This window comes from Somniosus microcephalus, unplaced genomic scaffold (assembly GCF_052327205.1).
Source record: "Somniosus microcephalus isolate GS21.2 unplaced genomic scaffold, FLI_Smic_1.0 unresolved_chr2, whole genome shotgun sequence".
NCBI lineage: Eukaryota > Metazoa > Chordata > Chondrichthyes > Squaliformes > Somniosidae > Somniosus > Somniosus microcephalus.
The window spans coordinates 60,147,898-60,172,195 of NW_028225180.1; the positions used below are offsets into that span (position 1 = coordinate 60,147,898).

The window sequence follows — 24,298 nt, forward strand, 5'->3', positions numbered from 1 at the left end:
GGCCGGTTTCTGGCGATATTCTGCCCTAAGTTTTAAAAAATGTAATGCACCGAGAGAGGTACAGCCACTGTTATAACGGGGTCACCGATCTGTTCTATTTAAGTTAGAACCCCTTTTCTTTTCAGTATGTAGTCATTAGAACCACGCATATTGTGTCAAATGCGACGTTGAGCAACGTGGTTATATCATTGTTAAATATAAAGGGAATCTGCGTGCTCTATAGATGTAATCTCGAGACGTCATTAAGAGAGTTAACTGCGGCCAAGGAAAGCCTAGAAAACTAATTGTTTTTATAATTTTTAATACTGTTCCAAATAGTGATTGTTAAAAAACAACAATTTGTTTGGTCGTTTGTAGCCGATGTCCCTTCACTGAGCCATTTTTTAGCTGACTCATGATAGAAAATAAATACACAGCTTTAAACGAATACAGAAAGTACCCTTGCTGAACTGGGATTCACAGTATTGAAGGTGTGGGGGACAGAAAATTATTAGCGCTGTATAGCACCCCAATGAACACAAACACAATAAAAGTAATATTAAAATCAATTTCAACATCTTGGGACCATAAAATAAAAGTAAAGTTGCAGCAAATAAGGAAAAAGTTCTGTCTCACAGTTGTCAGTGTGAGAAGTGTAACAATGGAAAATCATCATGAACCACCCTTGAGGATCAATCAGTCCAACGTGAATCACACGGTACAGGTGGATGTAGCTGACACAGTCGAGCAGGGAGATATGTATGCATAAGGCCGAGGAGCTATTTAACAATAACAGTTCTACCAGCTATCCAGTCTCTGTGGTAGAATGCTTAGGTTGTATAAGTGACCACCTGTCACTGTGTATATAAAACATCATTTCCTCCGCACCAGTGTTGCTTATTGTTTCTGGAATGATAGGGGAGAGGCGAAAGGGGGAGACCTCGCTACATTTTAAAATAAATTTAACTGCTCCAGATAATACACTGGATTGGAACTATTTTGAGATGGACTCGAAGACTGGCACTGGGCTGGTCCAACAGGAAACAATGCAGCAAGCTTCACAGGTGCCACTGACCCAGAGCACAAGGCTGGAACTCAAGCCTTTGCCCGCTCTTTCCAATGGATAAGGAGCGCAACACCTAACGCACCTGGCTACTGAAGCCACACTGGGGTCATTTTAATGTGGACCCATAGAGGGACACGCGTCACGCCCAATGGGACCAGATCTAATCCATTGCTACAACTGATCCACACACATTAGAGGAGGGCGCTGCCAATACAGCACTCACACAACATCCGCTCAAGTTAATATGTGTACAAAATAGAATTGAATCATAATCTGTGTTTCATTATCTATAATGCAATCGACGGCCTGCTCTGTCCACAAGCCCTGGGAGGGCCACGGTATTAGAAACTTTTTAAATTACTGGGATGTTTGGTTTTCTTGACTATCTTTGGTCAAAAGGTGAAACATTGGTTGTAGAGAATAGATCAACCAGAAGGTTTGATGCTATTGAAGATTGTGTCCTACGACAGCACACTATTGAGGAAGCTAGAGATAGTCTAGAAGGAACAATCACACAGCACAGCAGGTGTGGATAGGATGGCGCTCACAGCAAATCAAGACCAGCAAATTGAAAAGTTCGTGGTTATGAATTATTCCCAGCGAGACGTAGCTTGGACCCAATCATTATATCATGACCAAGGCATCAGCACGACGGCAACAATTGTGAGTGCTCTGCGAAAAGAACAGTCAAATCTTGAAAGCTGCTCAGATTGCAGGAAGATTCCATCCAATCCTGCCCATTTCAATCGTGTCTGCTGCATCCTTAGCCAGCCAAACATTAATGGGCCGCAAATATCGAAAACCGAGCAGTAAGGAAATTGTATTATCTCCCATGGTCTATTTTCTCAAACTTTCTGCACGTCATCTTTGAAATGCAAAACATTGAAATTAAGCACATTAGACTCCAGCAAATGTACTTGCAGGGAGAAAAGGACATGATACATCTTGTAGATTTTAGCACTACACTGCAGTCGGCCAGAAAGACATGTGAATATTCAGTCAAAGAGATGAATATGTTAAACGGAGTCAAGCATAGATATTCTAAACAATCCTGAAAGCAGACTTACACATTACACAGCATCTGATATAAAAGTTATTTTTGAAAAGTGATAACAATTCTTGGACGTGAAATAAAACTCTCAATGTTACTAATAAAGTGATCTCTTCTTTTTCTCACTTTCCATTGCCAGAGGGCGACATCGCTGCCAAAAACAACAGCGGGCTGGGAAACAATCTTCATGGAAAAGGCACATGCAGTTGTGCTGAGAAACAAAGGGACATTCAGAGCACGTGATTGAAACATAATAAGAGGACCATAATATCGACCAATCAACAGTACTGCAGCATCAACTCAGTATAAGACTCAGGAAATTCCACACCAGCCCATCCAGAAAATTCTTCATGTCTATAAGCTGGGGATTGGTACTAATTTAGAAGCGTTTCCCCACAGATTGCTCAAGCAACAGACTGGCGTAGGTTATATTAAAAAAGGCAGCACCCCGGATCCCTTCTTCGCCATCCCTGTGTAAACATGTCCAACTAGCAGAGAACATGTACCAAAGGGGCTGGCAGAATGGTGCACCGTATGTGTACACTGGGACCTGTCATTATTGACTTCGGACTGCATAAAGTCTCCGAATCAGATCGTAAAACAATAAGAATACCTTACATTTACTACGACATAACTCCATCCACGAACTGATCAAGCATTAGTCCTCCGTTTACAACAATACTTAAATTAAGGACTGCGTGAAGGAAGAGTACAAAGTGAGCGAGCCGGCCGAATCCTGAAGGACATAACTACCAGACTGAGTCTGCATCGGCTGTGAGTGTGCGAACAGGAGCGAATAATTTACTTGACCACATCTTCAATGAAGTACCTGTCAGAGGCAAGTCTGTAGATGATTGCGTTGATCAGGCTAACCGACATACAATCAATTTATTGACAATGTCTGTAATCCACAATGAGAACACTCTCTATTGTATAGTAGTACAATTTAAACAAAAAACTAGTAGCCAAATAAGGTGCTGCAGACCCTTTGTAGTCGCAGGATTGTATTCCACGATACTCTCTGATTCCCTTATCTAGAATATCCGACACTCTACCGCAATTATAACGTCAATTTGATATATATGGGTTTAGTTGGGGACAAATTAAAGAACGTGACAGGAACCACAACCTGTAAAGTGAGCATGAGGAACAGACCCTATAAAACTACATAAAAAAGGATAAAATATCGAAAGAGTGTGTTGCAGATCGTGTTGCAGCACGGTGGCATAGTGGTTAGCACTGTTGCCTCACAGCACCAGGGACCCGGGTTCAAATCCGGCCTCGGGTGACTGTCTGTGTGGAGTTTGCACATTCTCCCCGTGTTTGCGTGGGTTTCCTCCGGGTGCTCCGGTTTCCTCCCACAGTCCAAAGATGTGCGGGTTAGGTTGATTGGCCATGATAAAAATTGACCCTTAGTGTTAGGGGGGATTAAATACATGGGGTTACGGGGATAGGGCTTGGGTGGGATGGCTGTCGGTGTAGGGACCGGGTGCTAGGGTTTGGATGATCAGCCATGATCTCGTTGAATGGCGGAGCAGGCTCGAAGGGCCGAATGGCCTACTCCTGCTCCTATCTTCTATGTTTAAAAAAAAAAAAAAAAAATGGTCCCACAACCAATGATAAGGACTAAGTTTGCATTGCCTGCCACACCCATTAAATAATGGCGGTGATAGGAAAAAAAAATCCCGGTGATGGGGTGCAGTTCCTCAGTGCAAGAAAGAAGGCTGCAGTGTTAGAAGCAGATTCATCCAAAACTGCAAATTAAGAACATAAGAACATAGGACAATAGGAGCAGCAGTAAGTTATTTGGCCCTTCGAGCCTGCTCCGCCATTCAATAAGATCATGACTGATCTGATCTTGGCCTCAACTCCATTTCCCTGCCGGCTCCCCATAACCGTTGACTCCCTTACCATTCAAAGATCTGTTTATCTCCAACTTATATATATACAATGACAGCCTCCACATCTCTCTGGGGAAGAGAATTCCAAAGATTCACGATCCACTGAGTGAAGAAATTCCTCGTCATTTCCGTGTTAAATGGGTGCCCCCTTATTCTGAAATTATGTCCCCTAGTTCTAGATTCACGCCCGAGTGGAAACATCCACTTTGCATTTACCTTATCAAGCCGCTTCAGAATATTATATGTTTCAATAAGATCCCCTCTCATTCTTCTAAACTCCAATGAGTATAGGCCCAACTTACTCAACTTTTCTTCATAAGACACACCTGTTATCTTTGGAATCGACCTCGTGAACCTTTGCTGAACTGCCACCAATGCAACTATATCCTAAAATAAGTAGACCAAAACTGTACGCAGTAACCCAAGTGTGGTCTCTCCACCCCCCCTTACCATTAATCCAACATCAGGCCAATTGAGCTCTGCCCACGTGACATTAGGAAGCGTTTGAACACACTGGGCACAGAGACGTTTTTGGGTTCTAACAACATCCTGATACAATTATCCACACCCCGCCAGTCTACTCCACTGCGGCTGTGGCGCTGGAATAACTGACAAAGTAAGAAATTGCCAACGTATGTTCACCAATTAGTGGCCTACTCTTCCCTTAACAATCACCAGTGCAGTGATGGAATAAGTCAACTGTAGAGCCATCCAGGTACACCTACAAGGTAATATTTAACTCATTAGCATTCAGTTCCTGTTCAGCAAGGACCGCTCGGGTTCGATCATCACCACAGCCTTGATCCAGACAAGGATACATGAGAAAATGCAACACGAGATGTGAGATTAACTGCCGTAGACATGAGAACAGTATTCGACCGAGGAAGACATCAACAATTCCTTTTAAAGCTTAGATCATAGTTAACGGAGATCTACAGGTATCCTTTGCAGTAAAATAGTCAGGGGTGTCGGAGGCCAAGCATCACTATTGTCGCTGCAGGACTTTCTCAGAGCAGCACAATTGGTTAGGTACCTTCATATTTGAACTTCGCTCTGTCATAAGGTCAGGAGTCCGTCCGTTTTCTGAAAATTTAATATCCTCTTATTCCATTTACAATTGCATAGCAGCCCATGGCAGCCTAATTCATGACCAGAACATGTCAGTGCCAGGCAATCCGCCATCTGCAACAAGAACCATATCCCTCCAACCCTCTATGGCAACACAAGCGCCTGGCAGTGATCAACATCATGGAAGTGACTATCGACCAGAAGATTAAATGCAGCTGCCGTATCAACACTACAAGTGAAGGGCAGAGGTGGGCATCTCCACGATAAGTGTTTGTCTTCCTGAGGTCACCAGGTTGAGTTCTCAATTTAGTAATGTGATGGAATAATCATCACTTGTCTTAAATGGTTACACACACAACACCACTCTCAAAGCTCAGCATGATACAGGACAACCATTCCGCTTGCTTATAAGTCCATAATGTACAGCCCCTCCACGATCAGTGCACTAATGTATGTATAACCCACAGCAACACACAAAGATAAATTGACATCACCACTCAGATCAACACTCTCTGCCACGGCTAAGGATAAGAGCAGAGAGACTGTGTGATACCCGCTGCTACAATGTCCCATGCAAGTCACTGGCCATCCTGACCTGGACAGATACCAAGGTCCCTTCACCGCTGGTGAGTCAAAATCCTGCGCTTGCCTTCTTGGCAAAATCCTAGTAACATCAACACCACAAAGTTTGCAGTGTTTGGAAAAGGTGAACCAGGACCTACCTGAGGCAGCTAGAGACGAAAGATCAAAACCAACGGTTCGATGGAAAAACAGTGGACCATTTTCGACATGGAGACCTGTGAGCAAAAAGAAAGGAATCTTGAAGAGAAGCATTAGGCTACTGCTGGCCTGGTATTGTAGCTGCCATGTTTCCAGTCGCTAACTGCATTCGGTGAAGTTCATATGAGATGGACTCTGTTGTTTACAGGTTATTATGCACACACTTAGTGTGATGCTGGAGTACTTTTAATAACTTCGCTGTGCCCTTTCTGACGAATGGGAAATCAGACACGAGGCAGAATGAAGGTGAAAGCAAGGAAGATAATCCGGTATAGATGAGATGGAAAGGGAAGCATCAGATATAGAGCCGGAGGGCGAACGGATCCAGGGACAGAATCAGGAATCCTGCAGGAGGAAAGAAAGGAGAAGGATTGTAGCAGGTGGGGGAGGGAAGGAAACATCAGGGACAGAATAGGTGGGGTACCAGACATGAAGCACTGGAAGGAGTGGCACAGAGAAGAAGGAAAGGGACTCATGCACAGAAGACTCGGGAGATATTTGATAAAGTTTACATATTTATTTTAAATGTAAATTATAATTAGGACATTCATTTAATTTTCAGAGTTTCTCAGTCTCAAAGAATTGAATCCGGTGCCTGATTTAAAAGAAAAACCAAGTAAACAGGTGAATTTACATCACCAATAATAAAAGTTAACTGGCCAATGATACGGACGGTTCGCTTGTTTGCCAAAAACATTTGCTCATACAGTTCCAGTATGTGAAACCCGGAGGCTAATGCTTATTGGAGTGAACATCCTGATCAAGTCTCTAACTGTTACACATTAACTGGAGACCATCTCCCGGATTTTTTCATCTTTGCTCTGTGCTTAGTAAATGAACATCATTGGAAAATATGTGAGGGGAATTGAAGAACTCCATGTCAATCCAGATCCGTTGAACATTGTAAAAAGCCGGATACCCAGATTAATGGAGCCGGGATCCTACTGAATTACACTTACACAGAGTTAGACTCGGGTCAAATAAACAGCTAATGATTGAAAGGGAAGGCAATTCCAAAAATTGAACGTGTTAACTCCAATAGTTAACTGCGCCCTTCCCTCTGATGTTTCATTCCAATAAACTAACAGCAATCCTTGACCCTTGGTATTTGTGCCTTTTAATATTCCGTTAATAAGCGCCTTTTATGGTGAGCAATGCAATCGAATTGAGGACACAAAACTGATTCTGGCTGCAGAACCCGATCTCTCTGTGGGTTCATTTGAACCGCAACTAGAACAGAAATTTGCTAATTTTTATCGTAATTAATTTAATGACTTCGGTTAAAAGATGAATATTTCATCAGTACAATTCCACCAGGATTAAACCGTGTGAGATTCAGATCGAGCTCTGCAAAAGAGATTAGGGCGGAGAGGGATTGCACTGATCAGGCTGATGGACTGCATTGTGTAACTGATCATTTCCAAGGTTGTGTTCATTAAGCAATATAATACACAACGCTAATTTACCCAGATTCTGGGAGCAGAATCAGGATGCGCAGCACAAGGTTATTGCCATTTATTTGTGTAGTAGTTCAAAAATAGAGAGAAGTTAAGATAACAATAATTGACTGTTAATAAAGGACGATTTTTCGGAAATTAATTTACTGGGACATGCCTCATTTAAGAACATATGAACATTAGAATTAGGAGTAGGAGTGAGCCATATGGCCCTTTGAAAGTGCTGCACCATTCAATAAGTTCATGGCTGATCATCGACCTCAACTCCACTTTCCCGTCCGATCTCCACATCTCTTGATACCCATTGAGTTCAATAATCTATCTGTCTCGGCGTTGAATATACTCAACAATTCAACATCCACAGCCCTTTGTGGTAGATAACTCTAAAGATTCACAACCCTCTTAGTGAAGAAATGCCTCCTCATCTCAGTCTTCAATGGCAGACCCTTTATCCTGAATCTATGCCCAGTAGTTTAAGACTCTCCAGCCAGGGGAAAGAACCTCTCAGCATCTACCCTGTCAATTCCCCTCAGAAACTTATGTTTCAATAAGGTCACCTCTCAAACTACAGAGAGCATATTCCGAATCTGCTCAGTCTCCTCTCATAGGACAACCCTCTCAACCCAGGGATGAATCTAGTAAACCTTCGTTACACCAAGGCAAATATATCATTCCTCAATAAAGGAGACCAAAGCTGTGCACAGTGCTCCGAGTGTGGTCTCAACAAAACCCTGTACAATTGAAGCAAGACTTCCTTACTGTTGCAATCCAACCGGGCTTGCAATAAATACCATTAGCCTTCCTAATTGTTTGCTCTACCTGCATGCTTACTTCCTGTTTTTCCTGTACGAGGACACTAACTCTATCTGACAACAATATGTAATAGTTTCTCACCGTTTAAAAAGAACTTCTGTTTGTCTATTCTTCCTACCAAAGTGAATAACCTCACATTTCCCCACATTATATTCCATCTGCCACCTTATTGCCAATTCATTAATCTGCCGATATCCCTTTGCAGGCTCTATGTGTCCTGCTCACAGCTTAATTACACACCTAGATTTTTATCATCAGCAAGTTTGTATACATTGCATTCAGCCCTTTTATCCAAGCCATTAACATAGATTGTAATTAGCTGGGGCACAAACACTGATCCTTATGGCACCTCACTAGTTACAGCTTGCCAACTGAAAAATACCCATTTACCCCTACTTTCTGTTTTCTGTTCGTTAACCAATCCTCTATATATTAACCCCAAACCCATGAACCCTTATCTTGCGTAGCAACATTGTATGTGAAACCTTATCAAATTCATTTTGGAAATCCAAATGCACTAATTACCCTGGTACCTCTTTATCTACCCTGCTAGTTGCAACCTCAAAAAAGTCTAATAAATGTGTTAAATAGGATAACCCTTTCATAAAACCATGTTGACTCTGTCTACTCATGTTATGTTTTACTAAGTGGCCTGCTACTTCTTCCTGAAAAGTGCATTCCAGCATTTTCCCAACGTCTGGTATCAGGCTTACTGGGCTGTCGTTCTCTGCTTTCTCTCTTCCCCTTTTCTTGAATAGCAGGGTTGCATTTGGTACCATCCAATCTGCTGGGACCATTCCAGAGTCAACGGAATGTTATACAATCACGACCAATGCACCCACTATCTCTGCAGCCATCTCTTTTAGACCCCTAGGATGTAGGCCATCAGGTCTATGAGATTTGTCAGCTGTTAGTCCCATTGGTTTCTGAAGTAATTTTTCTATACTGATATTAATTATTTTACATTCCTCACTTTCATTAGCCCCGTGGTTCCCCGCTATGTTGGTATGCTATTTGTGTCCTCTACTGTGAAGACAGATAAAACTTATTTGTTTAAAGTCTCTGCCTTTTCCTTAGTCCCGTTATAATTTCTTCTGTCTCAGCCTCTAAGGGACAAATGCTTACTTCTGCTACTCTCTTACTTTTTACATGCTTGTAGAAGCCCTTGCAATTTTTATGTTTCTTGCTCAGTTACTGTCATTCTATTTTCTCCCGTTTTATCAATTTTTCGGCACCCTTTGCTGGTTAACAGAATAAAACTTACAAATGCAATTTCACACGTTAAAAGTCTGCTTCTGTAAATAGCATTCAAATACATTTATCGTTTATTACACGCTTAGTCACAAAAAATAGAGGCCGATACCATAGAAACTTGGAATCATACAGCTCAGAAGGTCATTTGGCACATCGTGCCTGTACCCGCTCTCTGAAAGAGCAATCCAATGTGTCCCACTCCCCTGCTCTCTCCCCAGAGCACTGCTAATGTTCTCCCCTTCGTGTATTTAACTAATTCAGTTTTAAATTTTACTATTGGCTCTGCTCCCACCACTCTTTCAGACATTGCATTCCAGATCATCATAACTCAATACCTAAAAACAATCTCCTCATCTCAGCTCTGGCACTTTTTTCAATTAAATTAAATCGGCACCCTCTTTTTATCGACCTATCTGTCAGTGAATACAGTTGCTCCTTATTTACTCTATCAAAACACCTTCGTAATTTTGAGCGCCTCAATTAAATCTCCCTTTAACCTTTGTGTTCTAAGTAGAATACTTTCAGCTTCTTATTGAAACATATAAGATTGTGAAGGGGTTGGATCGGGTAGATGCGGGGAGGATGTTCCCGATGATGGGTGAAACTAGAACTGGGGGCATAGTCTTAGAATAAGGGGCTGCTCTTTCAAAACAAAGATGAGGAGGAACTCCTTCACTCAGAGGGTGGTAGGTACATGGAATATGCTGCCCCAAAAAGCTGTAGAAGCTACATCGTTACATAAATTTAAAACAGAAATAGACAGTTTTCTAGAAGTAAAGGGAATAAAGGGTTATGGGGAGCGGGCAGGAATGTGGACATGAGTCTAGGTTCGGATCGGTCATGGCCCTATGGGTAGTGGAGCGGGCCCAGGGGCCATGTAGCCTGATCCTGCTCCTATTTCGTGTGTCTAATTCTGTTAGATTCAGGAGATGGTTCTGTGATAGTAGATTGGCGGTTAGGATCAGATCAGCCATGATCTTATTGAATGGCAGAGCAGGCTTGAGGGGCCGATTGGCCTACTCCTGCTACTATTTCTTATGTTCTTATCTTCTTATGTTCTCTAGTGTCTCCTTGTAGCTGAAGTCGCTCATCTGTTACCATTCTAGTGAATCTTCTCTCCAATCTCTCCAAGCCCTTGAAAGCCTTCCTAAGGCGCGGTGCCCAGAATTGGACACAATGCTGTGGATGAGGCCTAACCAGTGTTTGATAAAGGTTAAGCATAATTTGGTTGCGTTAGTATTCTACGGGCAATACTGAGGCAGATGGAGTTCAATGTGGGAAAATGTGAGGTAATTCACATTGGACATAACAATTATAGATCGGAAAATAAGTAAAAAGGATATTGAAATGTAAGGCTTTGTCAAAGGATCGCTGGAACACAAAAGTACAGAGATCCGGTTAGAACTGAGCTAGAGCACTGTGCTAAGATCTGGGGAGCGCACCTCAGGAAGGATATCTTGGCTTTGTTGCTGGTCCAGCTCAGAGTTAAAGGGGCAAATTATGAGGACCGATTGCATAGGTGAAGCTTGTATTCCCTTGAACATAATCGTTAAGGGATGAACTAACTGAGGTGTTTAAGATAATCTAAGGAATTGATAAGATAAAAAGGGATAAACTTTCTTCTTGTGGAAGATTCCAGAACGGGTGGGTATAAACTTTAAAGCAGAGTTGGGCCATTCAGGGGTGATGTTAGAAAGCATTTCTTCACACAAAGGGTAGTGGAAGTCTCTATCACTCGCCCTCAACAGCTGTTGAGGCTCGGTGAATTGAAAATTTCAAAACTGAGTTTGATAGATTTTTGGCAGATAATGGTATTTAGGGTTGAGGAACCAAGGCAGGTAATGTCGTTAAGATAAATATCAGCTATGATTGAATCGAATGGTGGAACAGGCGCGAGCCTGTTTACAGCCTACTTTTCCTATGTTCCTATATTCCTATGACTCTACTTATAAAGCTAATGATCCCGTATGCTTTTCTAAAAGCCTTCTGAACTTGTTCTGCCACCTTGAAAGCTTGCTTTATGTATAACCACAAGTTTTTCTGTGCTTGAACTCCATTTAATCTTGTGCTATTTATTTTATATTGCATTTCCTCATTCTTTGTTCCAAAATGCACCACTTCAAACTCCTCTGCATTATCTTTCACCTGTCATGTCTCTGGCCATTTCACAAGACTGCTGTACGAAAGACTGTTATTAGAGATTCTTAGGAGATGGCAATCAAATATGTATAAATTCAAGTGTAGCCATTGACCAACTAATGTTTTGCAAGATTCTCTATGTGTATGGAAATGCTAAAGACTGTTCGAATGTAGCCGCGAAGACAGTTTGAAAGCAGTTTTGACTAAGCTCAGATAACAAACAGCCACAGCCTGCGAGTGAAGTTTAATTGTTATATAACAATTTATTATACTAATAACATATTATAATGTTACGTAAGATTTAGAGTAATCTTAACAAAACTAATTGCAACGATATTTGAAAGATAATTAGTATAACAGATGTAAAATGAAAGAGATCTTGGGAGTTAAGGTATCCACTTGGTAGATCAAAGTGAGTTAGTCAGAACAGCGTCAAGATAAGGGAGACAGCTCAGATATAAGCCCCTTGGCGTTAGGCCGTGTACCGTGTATCAGGGAAGTTAGAATAAGAGAGAGATAAATTCCGATAGGGTGAAGAGCTATAAACAAGACAATGATGAAACAGAGTAGAGTGGTTGGCAAGTTACTGAGCCAGGAGGAGTCAAGATGCTACCCTTTGTCTGGGTGACAATGGCATTTTGATCCTTAGAACCTATGAAATGAGGTGATTTTGTTAAGGACCATATATGGACACTGGCCAAACGAACTTTTGATAAGAAAATGGTTAAAACTCCGATATTAAAGAATAACTTCACACAGAGCTCCTGCAAAGGCAAAGGAACAGATTGAAGACGATGTCACCTGTGTCCGAGAGGTTCCAGAGACCTGCTGCGAGCTACTCGTTAAATCTATCGCCTGTTGTTAATTATATTACGCTGCAAGCTTAATAAGTATTGCTCAAACATACTGCCTGATGCATATGTGTGTATTGTCCAAGAATTCTGAGGAATCATTTAAGATCAACACGGCCTATGTCCTCCTGACGTCTTCTAATATCCTCCTCATGGTTTACGACTTCTCCGCATTTTGTTTCAGCTGCAGACTTTGAAATTATGCCCTGTATACCTAATTCCATGTGATTAATATATATCATACAGAGTAACGCTCGTAATAGCGACGCCTGGGGATACCACTGTATATTTCTCTCCAGTCTGAAAAAGCTTGGTTCACCACAACTTTCTGCTTTCTGTCCATTCACTAATTTAGTATTCACTCTAACATTGCACCTTTAATGTTGTTGGCTTCAAATTTGCAACAATCTATTATGAGGTATTTTGTCAAAAGTTTTCTACAGTTCCATACACACAACATCAACTGGACAACCTTCAACAGTCCGCTCCCTTATTTGATCGACAGAGAGACTTGTAGTTTCTTGGCTTCTCACGCTCCCCATTTCTAAAGAAGGGGGTAACATTTGCAAATCTCCGGTCCTCTGGCACCATTTCCTTATCCACGGAGGATTCAAAGATTGTGGACAGAGCCTTACTTCTCTCAGCAACCCAGGATGCATCCCATCCAGACTGCGTGACTTTTCAACTTTAAGCGCTGTCAACCGTTTTAGTACATCCTCTTGGGCTATTTATATCCTGACCAATTTCTCTATACTCATTGGAATTTAGAAGAATGAGAGGCGATATTATTGAAACATTTGAGACAATGAGGGGGCTCGACAAGGTAGATGCAGAGAGGATGATTCCCCTCGTGGAGATATAGTTTCAGAATAAAGGGTCGCCATTTTAGAACTGAGATGACGAAGAATTTCTTCTCTCAGAGGGTCGTAAATCTGTGGAATTCTCTGCCCCAGAGAGCCGTGGAGGCTGTGTCATTAAATACATTTAAGGTGGAGATAGATAGGTTTTTGCAAGATAAGGGAGTGAAGAATTATGGGGATCGGGCAGGGAAGTGGCTTTGAGCCCAAGATCAACCAATGGCATTATTGAATGGTGGACTAGGCTCATGGGGTCAAGTGGCCTATTCCTGCTCCCATTTCTTATGTACTTATCCTCTTATGTTCTATCACATTCTTCTTTACTGTAACATTGGCAGCAATCTTTTCTCTAGTGAAGGCAGATACAAAGTTATCATTTAGTACCTCAGGCATGCCCACTGCATCCACAAGAAGATTGCACATTTGGTTCTTAATCGTCGCACCATTCTGTTGACTGTCCATTTAGGCTTTATATATTTAAGAAATATTTTAGAGTTCCCTATTATATTACCACTAATCTTTTCTCATACGATTTCCGTGCCCCTCTTAGTTCCTTTTTCATTTCTCCTCTGTACTTTCTATATTCAGGTTGATTCCCTACTGTGCTGTTGTTGCTGTCGTTTGTTTATTATACCAATGTCTGCGTGTGTGAAACAGCAGGAAACTGAATTATACAATGTCTCAAACTCGGTTATAATTTAATGCCGGTGAATAACAGCAACTAAAGTTTGTAGAATTTACTGAACCGAGACTGTATCAAATTTACTTTTCCACAGTGGGGAATGAAAATGATGCTTACTGAGAGTTTGATTGGATGGGCGTGCGAGGGCCAACACAGCGAGGCACGCATAAGTAGAGAAATATAACTGTAAAACAGCAGCAAGATCAAACCAGTCATGTATTCAAGGCGTTTACGAAGATTGTAAAACCTGTAATGATATTCCAAACAAAAATGTTGGGCATCACCAATCTGCTATAATTTACACAACTGATAACATTGCACATTAGTTTAATCTTAGTGGAACAGTGGTGAATATCCTCACCTCCTACAGTGCTCATTCGTCAAGTGCTAACAACGTAAGTGATGCCCTTGGCTTGATTACTAGAGGGATAGAGAATAAAAGCAAGGAAGTTATGTTAACCCGTTATAAAAGAATGGTTAGGCTTCATCTGGAGTATTGTTTTCCATTCTGGACACAACACTTTAGGAAGGATATCAAGGCCTTGGAGACGGTGCAGAAGAGATTTGAGAGAATTGTACAAGGATGAGGGACTTCAGTTATGGCGAGAGACTGGAGAAGCTGGTTTGTTCTCTATAAAGCAGAGATAGTTAAGGGGAGATTACATAGAGGTGTTCAAAATCATGAATGGCTTTCACGAGTAAATAAGAATAAACTGTTTCCATTGGCATAATTGTCGTTAAAGGTAGTACCCTGGAACCACGGGCGACATGAGGAAACACTCTGCTACACAGCGAGTGAGTTGTTGTGAACTGGAATGAATTGCCCGAAAGGGTGGTGGAAGAAAATTCTGTTGTAACATTGACAAGAGAATTGTATAAATACTTGAAGGAAAAACATTTACAGGGCTATGAGGAATGAGAGGGACAGTGGTAATAATGGGATAGCTCTTCCAAAGAGCCAGCACAGGCAAGACTGAACGAATGATCTCCTTCTCTGCTGTATCATGCTACGATTCTATGATGTTGTCGCACCTAGTCAACGGGGGTGCATAATGAGGCGATCTCGGGACAGTAATTTGAATCCACCGCAAATTGCTAGACCCTGAAATTGAACCTTTCAAATCTGCCTCTGGTGCTACAGTATCGGTTATTGGCACCAGAAGCAGCATCATCTGTTCAATTTTGGCCTTCGAGAGGGATAGAACGCCTAAGGTTAACCCTTTGCTGGAGATCTGCTATCTGCGATCGGAGAGCGAGGACAGAAAGCGCACGAGGAGCAGTTTTATGGGATGGAAAATGGAGGCCATGACATGGAAAAGGATGTCAGATGAGACCATAACGAATGCTGTGGAAAGGTGAATGATGGACAAGGAAGCGTTACACACCATGGTCACAATCACGGAGATTGTAGTTTGTGACTGTTCAGGGCAGGTTAGAATCACATAGAAACTGTAGCAGAGAAACAGTCCATTCGGCACAAGTGGTCTATGCTGTGTTTGTACTCCACAGCAGCCTCCTCCCACTATAATTACATCTTGACACCGTGTCCGCATATTCCTTCGAGGGCAATAGACTAGTGACCCCAAATTAAATAACATTCAGAACGCTGGAGATCCAATCCTCCTGGAAAGAGTTGAGTGAATTTTCCGCACTCCCCTCACTTCACTGATAATGAAACAACACGTTAAAAATTATATCGTGCTTTGTGACCCTCGTAACCCGAAACCCTGCATTAATTATTCACTTTACAATGAATAACACCAGATATGCCTGTAGTATTAGAGAACTGTGTGCAATATCGCGCTCCATGCTTTCGGAAGGATATTGAGCCTCTAGAGTGTGTACAAAACCGTATCACCAGGAAGCTGCCTGGTTGCTGAAAGACAAGTACAAACAACTACTCGGAATAAAGCCGTTTTTGACATTAGAACAACACATATTAACTAGCGATATGAGAGATGTGTTTAAAATTATCGGCGGATGTGACAGGGCAGGCAGTTTTCAGAAGTTGAGCCACCATGCACCGAGGAGCCAATGAATTTAATTTTCAGAGTTTGACAGACCTACAATGAATTGGATCTGGTATGAACTATTTAATAGAAAGAGCAAATGAAAAGGAGACATTTCAGCTCTGTGTATGAATGTTAACCGGACAGCGATGCTGAATATTCACAGAATCACAGAAACCCCACAGTGCAGATAGAGGCCATTTCGGCCCATCGAGCCTGCACCGACACATATCCCACCCGATCCCCGTAACCCCTACACCAACACATATCCTACCATATCCCCGTAACCCCTACACCAACACATATCCTACCATATCCCCGTAACCCCACGCATTTAATCCCCCTAACACTAAGGGTCAATTTATTATAGCCAATCAACCTAACCCGCACATCTTTGGACTGTGGGAGGAAACCGGAGCACCCGGAGGAAACCCACGCAAACACGGGGAGAATGTGCAAACTCCACACAGACAGTCACCCGAGGCCGGATTCGAACCCGGGTCCCTGGCGCTGTGAGGCAACAGTGCTAACCACTATCACACCGTGAATATTCAATTGCTTGTCGCACACATTTACTGATTTAGTTCCAGTAATTGAAAGTCGAAGCTTGATACTCATGGGTGTGAGCATTTTTATCCAGGCCCAGACTGTTACTCATTAACTGGAGGCTGGCTTCCGGATTTTTGCACCATTGTTCTATGGTTAATAAATGACCAACATTGGAAAATAACCTGTACAGGTGAGGGGAATTGGAGAAATCGAATGTATCAAGAGCAGTTTAACATTATAAAAGGTCTAACATCGAGATCAATGGAGCTGTGATACAAATGTTGTTCCTTCCCGCAGAGTTAGAATCAGGACAAAGAAACAGATAAAGATCAGGAGGTAGATGATTCCAAAGAAGTGTGTTGTGTTAACACAAATAGCTCACTTTGCCCTTCCCTCTGCTTTTTGATCACAATAAACTAACAGCGATGTTTGTCCTTGGTTATCTGTGCCCTTTCATAGTCCGATAAAAAATAGTTTTTTTGGTGAGCAATATAATCAAATTCAGGTCACGGATATGAACGGGTTACAGAACGCAGGTTCCCTGTGGGGTCTTCTGAACAACAGATGGGAGAGATGGTGAATTGAAATCATTCTTACCAAACACATGATTAATTACTTTGGGTAAGGATCAGTAGTTTATCAGAATAATTCAAACAGAATGAGACCGTGTGTGATTCAGATCGAGCCCTGCACCAGAGAACAGGGCGAGCAGGGATAGTACTGAAAAGGCTGTAGGTCGGGCTCAGGACTGTGCTGCGTAACTGATCTTTGCCCATGGTGTGTTCATTAAAATGTATAACCCACAATGCTGATTAATCCAGACTCTGTGGAACCAGAATAAGTGACTTCAGCACAAAGTAAGGACCCGGAATATACTGAGCACCACTATAGTGTTTTATTGTAACAGAACTCACCCAGTGCCATTTATTGGTGGAGTAGTTCAATCATAGTGAAAAGTTGAGATATCTACATTGGATCACGTAAGAAATCATTGATTAATATTTTAGAAATTGCAGCAGCGTCATTTAACTGAATAAAACTTCCAAATGTAACGTCACACATTAACATTCATCTGTTGGAAATATTATTGAAATAGATTTCTAGTTTATGGTACGCTTTAGAACAAACATTTAGAGATCGAGACTTTTCAACATAAAACACTGCAGCGAACGATCACCGAAATCCAATATATCCAAACACGGAAGGTTTACCCTTTGACCCACATTGACCTTAGGATGCTGGGTCTCATTGGTGCCAAACCGAGGCAAATGCTACCTTGTTGTCGAGACGATTTACTGTCCCGCTATTGATGATTCCATCTGCCACTTTGCTGATCAGTGTGAGGTGGATGGTGGGGCGGTAAATGGCCTGACTCCATCTGTCCTTAATTTTGCGGATAGGATATTGTTGGTCATCGAAAGCATAACCCTAAGGAGGTAAAATTTCACTTCTACAATCAAACAACTATGGTCTGCATGTGTGGTAAGACGCAGTGTAAAGCTAAAGGAAGTGACTCACACTAGTGTCAAGAAAAGTGTTAATCCAGAGGGCTGGGGGAAACAGAGAAAAAAACAAAGATTACAAAGAGAATATTAAGAGCAGCAAAAAGGAAATACGAAAATAACTTGCAAGTAATATAAAAGCTCATATTAAAAATAAACATAAATATATTAAGATTGAGTGTGGCTGAAGAGATGTGGGCCATTAAAGGCAAACTCAGATGATACGGTAACAGCCAACAAGGTAAGAGCAGATTTCTTTAACAAATACTTTGGGCTCGATTTTGCCAGGCCCGAGGAGGCGAGATTGGATGCGTGTGAGGTGCTCAAATCGCCAAAAGTGGTGGCGGCCCAATCCCTTAAGGCCCTTAACAACCAATTAATTGCATCTATAATCCCATTTTGAGAGGCTATTCTGATTTTACCACTTTTCCCACGTCCTGCACGTCTCCTCTGGAACACGCCAGTGAATCCTGGTGCCCTCACAAGTGAACTGCTTACTAACAGCTGCAGCTCCACCATTAAAATGGAATTTTCAGCAATCATCATTTTCAGGTGGCAGAGCTTTGTTGTCTCAGGTCTGGGGGTACTTTTACCAGGCATACTCATTCTTGTGGAAGTTTGGAGCCTGACACCCATCTCCAGTGTGACCTCCTGGGAAACGCCTCGCACCACCTTGACTGATCATTTCCTCAACTGTGGCATATACCAGTAGCATGGGAACCATTCATTTCCTTTCTTCCTGGATATCAGATTCGGATGTAGACCAGCCGTGCTGCAGCAGAACAATGAGCAACAGCAGCACCAACAGCAGGAAGATCAACAGGAGCGCCAAGCTGCTGCTCACCCACCTGAAGCTGCACAGGTCAGAAGGCGCCAGCGCGCGACCACATTGCTGCCCGGAATGAAAGGGACGCACTCATCTTGCCCAAATTTGCTTAGCCTGCACAATCAAACACATTTGCCTCGGACCTTCTGATCAGACCATCGAAAATGGCCCAAAACCTGCGGATTCCTATCACGCTGACCACCATACTGACAATTGCAAGTCGCCCTAAGCCCTCAATGTGGAAGTTCCATTAGCAAAATGACACACGCCACAACTGCAACAGTTTGCCATCAGAATCTTTTATGACAATAAGCAACTGATGGCTTTTCAAAGTTAAACACAGCATTACACCCAAGTGACTACCCTTGTGGCTACATGTGTATAATCTTCATCTTATGCATGTTCCTACATACTGCTTCCCCTGTGGCTTCAGCAGATGTAGAGGCCCATTGCTCACTTTCTTGCTGCTCCTGTCTCGATTCCTTTGCCGGGCGTGCTCTGGGGATGCATACCTGTGAGTGCTTGGCAACTGTCTGCTACTTTTGCGGCTCTGCAGAGGTTGAGGCGCTGATCTCAGTTGGGTGGGGACTCTGGTGGGGCTCTAACCGAGTGCTCTGCAGTGGCATGTTCGTGTGAGCGCTTGCAGAGGTGCCCTCACTTCCTTGTTGTATGCCACCAACATCCCTCTCATGGGTCAGCCCCACATCAGAGCTAGAACGTGGCTGGACAGCACCTTGCTGCACTACAGGAGGGCCATGAGGAGCTGTTTCTGCATTGGAAGCCCTACTCCAGAGGACCTGCATGAAGGTCTGGTTTGTTTGCTCAATAGCTGACCATCGCTCCTCAAGAGCTGTCAGTCTATTCTGAACAATTATCTTTTTTCCATACCCTGGTGACAAAGCTCCTCCATGGACGATGCCATACTCTCCTCTGCCGTAGCCATCCTCTCCTCTACGGCAGCCAACCTTACCATGGAGGTAGCCATCCTTTCCAAGGAGTTTGCCATCCTTTCCATGGTGATGCATTCTTGCGCCAACACCGCCATAAAGGCTCTGCTCATGTTAGCGATGGACTCCTCCATTCACTCCACTCTCGCAGTGACCCTGGAGACATAACCTGGCAGAGACTCCTGCACCTGTTCCTGAAGTGTCAGCACCGCTCTCCTACTGGATGGACAGGGAGGCACAGGGTCGACATGCAGCGGAGCCGAGCTGGGAGCGCCCTCTCCACTGCGACGAGGACTCTCCACTGCTGTCCCTGTCTCCACCATCTGCTGATGCTCACTTGTGAGGTGTGATACACTAGGGGACAAGTCTATTCTATGTCCCGAAGGTCCCACCAAGGAGTGAGTGTCTGCACTGGTGCAGGGCCCCTTAATTCTGCTGACGGAGCCACCTCAGATGTTGCAGCTTCCTCTGAGGAGTCTGGATACTCAGGCTCTTCCTCCTGGACAGTGGGGACCGGGACTCTCGATGGTCCTGTGGGGGAGTAAAGAAAAGTGTTAGAGATGTGAGGTAAAGGTTGCATGCACATTGATTTGTGCAGATGATAATAATCCAATCTGCGATATCATCAGAATAATTATCAGTCACTCATGAAATTTCAATGAGAGAGATGCCATACTATTCTGTCACCAGCTTGCTGTGATGTGGCCTACTGTCCAACCCCCAACTTGGGAATCCTCCTCGATCCCGGCAATTTGCAGGGCTGCCTCCTCCGAGGTGGTGAGCTGCGCTACTGAGGGTGGCCCTCCTCCTATCCTCACTCTTTCGCCCTTATTATGGGCTCTCTTTTCCTGCAATGAGGGAAACAATTGGAGTTTGAGTGAGAATGAAGGAGTGAGTGTAGAGAATCCATAGCATAGATGCTTAGAACGAGACAAAGGGCCCTCCCAGTGTGTTGTAAGTTGTTGTCATTGCGTCACACTGATAGGGAGTGTGAGGGGTGCATGTTTGAATAATTAAGTGAATATCACCATAGAGAGAGAGGGAATGGGTAAGGGTGCAGATATGTCAGTGTCAAGTGGGATGTAGAGGAAGAGGTTGGCAAAGCTGAGTACTGGTGAGGAGAGGCGATGGAGATGAGATTCAGGGTGATGAGAAGTCATACTCACGTTTCCTGTGTGGAGAAGGTCATGAAACATCTTCTTGCACTGCAGCCAGGTTCTCCTGCACATAGTCATGGCAGTGATCTCCTGGGACACTTGCAGCCACACAGCTTTAGTCTTATTAGATCTTGCTCCCTGCACCAGAGCTTGGAGGGATGGCTCATTAAAGCGAGGTGCACACTTCTGCTTGCTGGTGGACATGGTCGCTAAATGAATTCCTTCATACAATGTCTAAAACGTTTCCAGTCTCCAGAAGAAGCAAGGATGCTTGCAGACCTTAAATCCAGCAGCACTGATGACGTCATCAGAGGCAACTTTCATGATGGAAAGACTTACTGGGCCAGGGGTTACCACACGCTGGAATTCAAGTGCCCAATTAGGGGACAATCGCACTTTTTTCCCACTTCAGATCGGAGTCGGGGTCCTGACCCGAAGACCACCTGACACACCCCAGCCCGAACCCATTGGCAAAATCGAGCTGAAGCTTGTGTCAGTTTTCACTGTAAATGAAAAGGACAAAGTGCCAATGAGAGAAGGGAAATAAGTTAAATCTAGGAGAGGAATTTACTGTGTACATAATCGTAAAAATGTTGCTGGACAAAATATTGGGAGTTTGGACAGATAAGTCTCTCCCAGCTGATGAATTCCACCTAAGCGTATTAAAAGATGTAGGGTGCAAATTGCAGAATCGTTACTTAGAATCCTTCAACGCTTACTTGATTCGGGAATTGTGCCATTAGACTGGAAGTTGCTATCGTCACTACACTTTTTAAGATAGGTGAGATAGAAATGTAGGGATCCACATACATGTCAGTTTAACGTCGTTTAAGGGGAAGGTACTAGAATCGGTCATTTAGGATCGAGTGACTGAGCATTTGAGCAAAATTAGCTGATCAGAGAACCAGCATGGCTTTATTAAAGGCATTCATGTCTGACTAATCTAGTTGAATATTTTGCGATCACTTATAAGGTAGACAACTGAGTGCCTAGGGATGTTATCAATGTGAACTTTCAGAAGGCGTCTGACAGGGTTCCACACAAAAGCTAATTGGCATAAATGAGAGCGCATGGAAATAGAGGCAGCCTTTTAACTTGGTGTAGATATTGTTATGCAGTTAAGAGAAAGAGTGGGATCAATGGTATTCACACCGATTGACATGTTGCTAAAACTTGGCTTGCATGAGCTTGAGTGTAGAAGATTGAGGGGCGGTCTGACCGAGGTGTTTAAAATGTAAAAACGTTTCGCTATGATAGATAGAGTGAAACTATTTCCTCTAATCGGGTAATTAACAACGAGAGGACATGGTTGAAATTTAGAATGCGGGCCTAACATACTGAAAGTATAAAATAGACAAAAAGCAGGATTTTCATTGGGCCGTGAAGGCGGTATTGGTGTGGGGGGTTAAAATTGCAAAAACTGGCGTGTGGGTCCAGCCCCGCCTTCATCCCACCTCCAAGCAATTTTCATTAACTCGTGTCCGATGGTCCCATCTCCGTCCCACCTCTAAGAGGCGCGATAGGCCATTAAGGCCCTTAACAAGCACTAAATTGCCTCAATAATGCCATTTTGAAAGGCCTTTGCACTTTTAACCCTTTTCCCACGGGAAACACGCCTGTTCTGAAACACGACGGTGACACCTGGCGGGAGCTGATAATCAGCTGCACCTCAACCATTAAAGAGGAGATTTGATCAGCAATCATTTGCAGGTGGCAGGACTTTGTAGTTGCAGGTCTGGTGGAACTTTGAAAAGGCATAACCACAGCTGTGGAAGTTTGGAGCTTGACACCCATCTCGAGTGTGACCTCCTGCCACCTTGACTGAGCGCTTCCTCAACTGAGGCATCCACCAGAAGCTTGGGAGCCATTTATTTCCTTCCCTACTGGATATTAGAGAAGGAAGATCACCAGCCGTGGCACCAGCAGAACCAGGAACAACAGCAGCACCAACAGCAGCAGCAACAACAGTTGCGTCAAGCTGCTGCTCGCCCATCTGAAGATACATCAGCTTGAAGGGGCCAGCGCATGGAAGCTCGTCAGCGCAGGAGATACCCCCCAGACAGGGTATACAGACACAGGGTCAGCTACCTCTACATGTCTGAGCAGCAGTGCCAAAGGCGGCTCCGATTTTCGTGAGAGGTAGTGGGTGACATCTGTGCAATGCTGCAACAACACCTGCAGGCAAGAGGACCGGGTGGACAACCCTTACCAGCGGCCGGTAAAATCACCACCACACTCAAATTTTTTGCATCAGCCTCATTCCAGGGATCAGCAGAAGACATCAGCGGCATCTCCCAGGCGGCCGCACACACTTGCATCACCAAGGAAACCGATGCCCTCTTTGCCATTCTGCACAATCACTTCCATTTCACCAAAGATCAAGCAAGTGTCACGCCGTGTGCGGTTGGATTTGCTAATCTGGCAGGCTTTTCAAGGGTGCAGGGCGTCGTTGACTGCGCCCTTAAGGCAGCCCATCGCAATCCAGGTATTTTCGTCAATCGCAAGGGCTTCCACTCCTTTAACGTTCCGCTGGTGTGTGACCACAAGAAGGAAATTTTGCATGTTTGTGCCAAGTGCCCTGGCAGTTGCCATGACTCCTTCATACTGCGCCAGTCTAGTGTGCCTCCGCTATTCAGTCCGCCAGACCAACTTAACGGATGGCTGCTTGGAGACAAGGGCTATCCCCCGAAGTCGTAGATAATGACGCCGTTGAGAAGACCATCCAACTAAGCTGAGGAGAACTACAACTACAGCCACATGTCCACCAGAGCCATGATCGACCAAACCATCAGTTTGCTGAAGATGCACTTCAGATGCCTGGATTGATCAGGTGGAGCCTTGCAGTACTGAGCAGCCAGGGTCTCCAGAATCATCATGGTTTGTTGTGCACTTCACAACATGGCACAGCGTCGTGGCTTTCAGATTCCTGAGGACCAAGTGGCTCCTCACATATCCTCCTCAGATGAGGAGGAGGAGGAGGAGGGGAGTGAAAACGAACATCTTGCAGAGGCCCATCAACCAGCGGCAGCAGTACGCGAGAACATTGCTACCCGGGATGCAAGGACACGCACTCATCTTGGCCAGATTTGCTTAGCCTAGCCAATAAAGCACTTTTGCCTCGCAGCTTTCTACCTGAGCATCGACAATGGCGAAGGACCAGCGGATTCCTAGCAATTTGCCCACCATACTGACAATTGCAAGTAATCCTAAGCCCTCAATGTGAAAGTCCCATTCGCAAAAATACACACACCACAACTGCAGCAGTAGCCGTCAGATTTTTTATTTACATTATTCATCTGATGGCTTTTTCACAGAAAACATCAAATTTCACCCAAGTGACTACACTTGTGACAATTTGTGCAGTATCTCTCTCTTACGCCTGCTCCTACGTGGTGGTTCCCCCTTGGCAT

General features: G+C 43.7%; 2 pseudogenes; both read right to left on the minus strand.

The window, feature by feature from the left end:
- LOC147092709 (NACHT, LRR and PYD domains-containing protein 3-like) overlaps positions 1-13,678 on the minus strand; it is a 116,420-nt pseudogene extending 102,742 nt beyond the window's left edge.
- Positions 1-24,298, minus strand: part of LOC147092706 (NACHT, LRR and PYD domains-containing protein 12-like) — a 1,351,730-nt pseudogene that overhangs the window by 266,207 nt on the left and 1,061,225 nt on the right.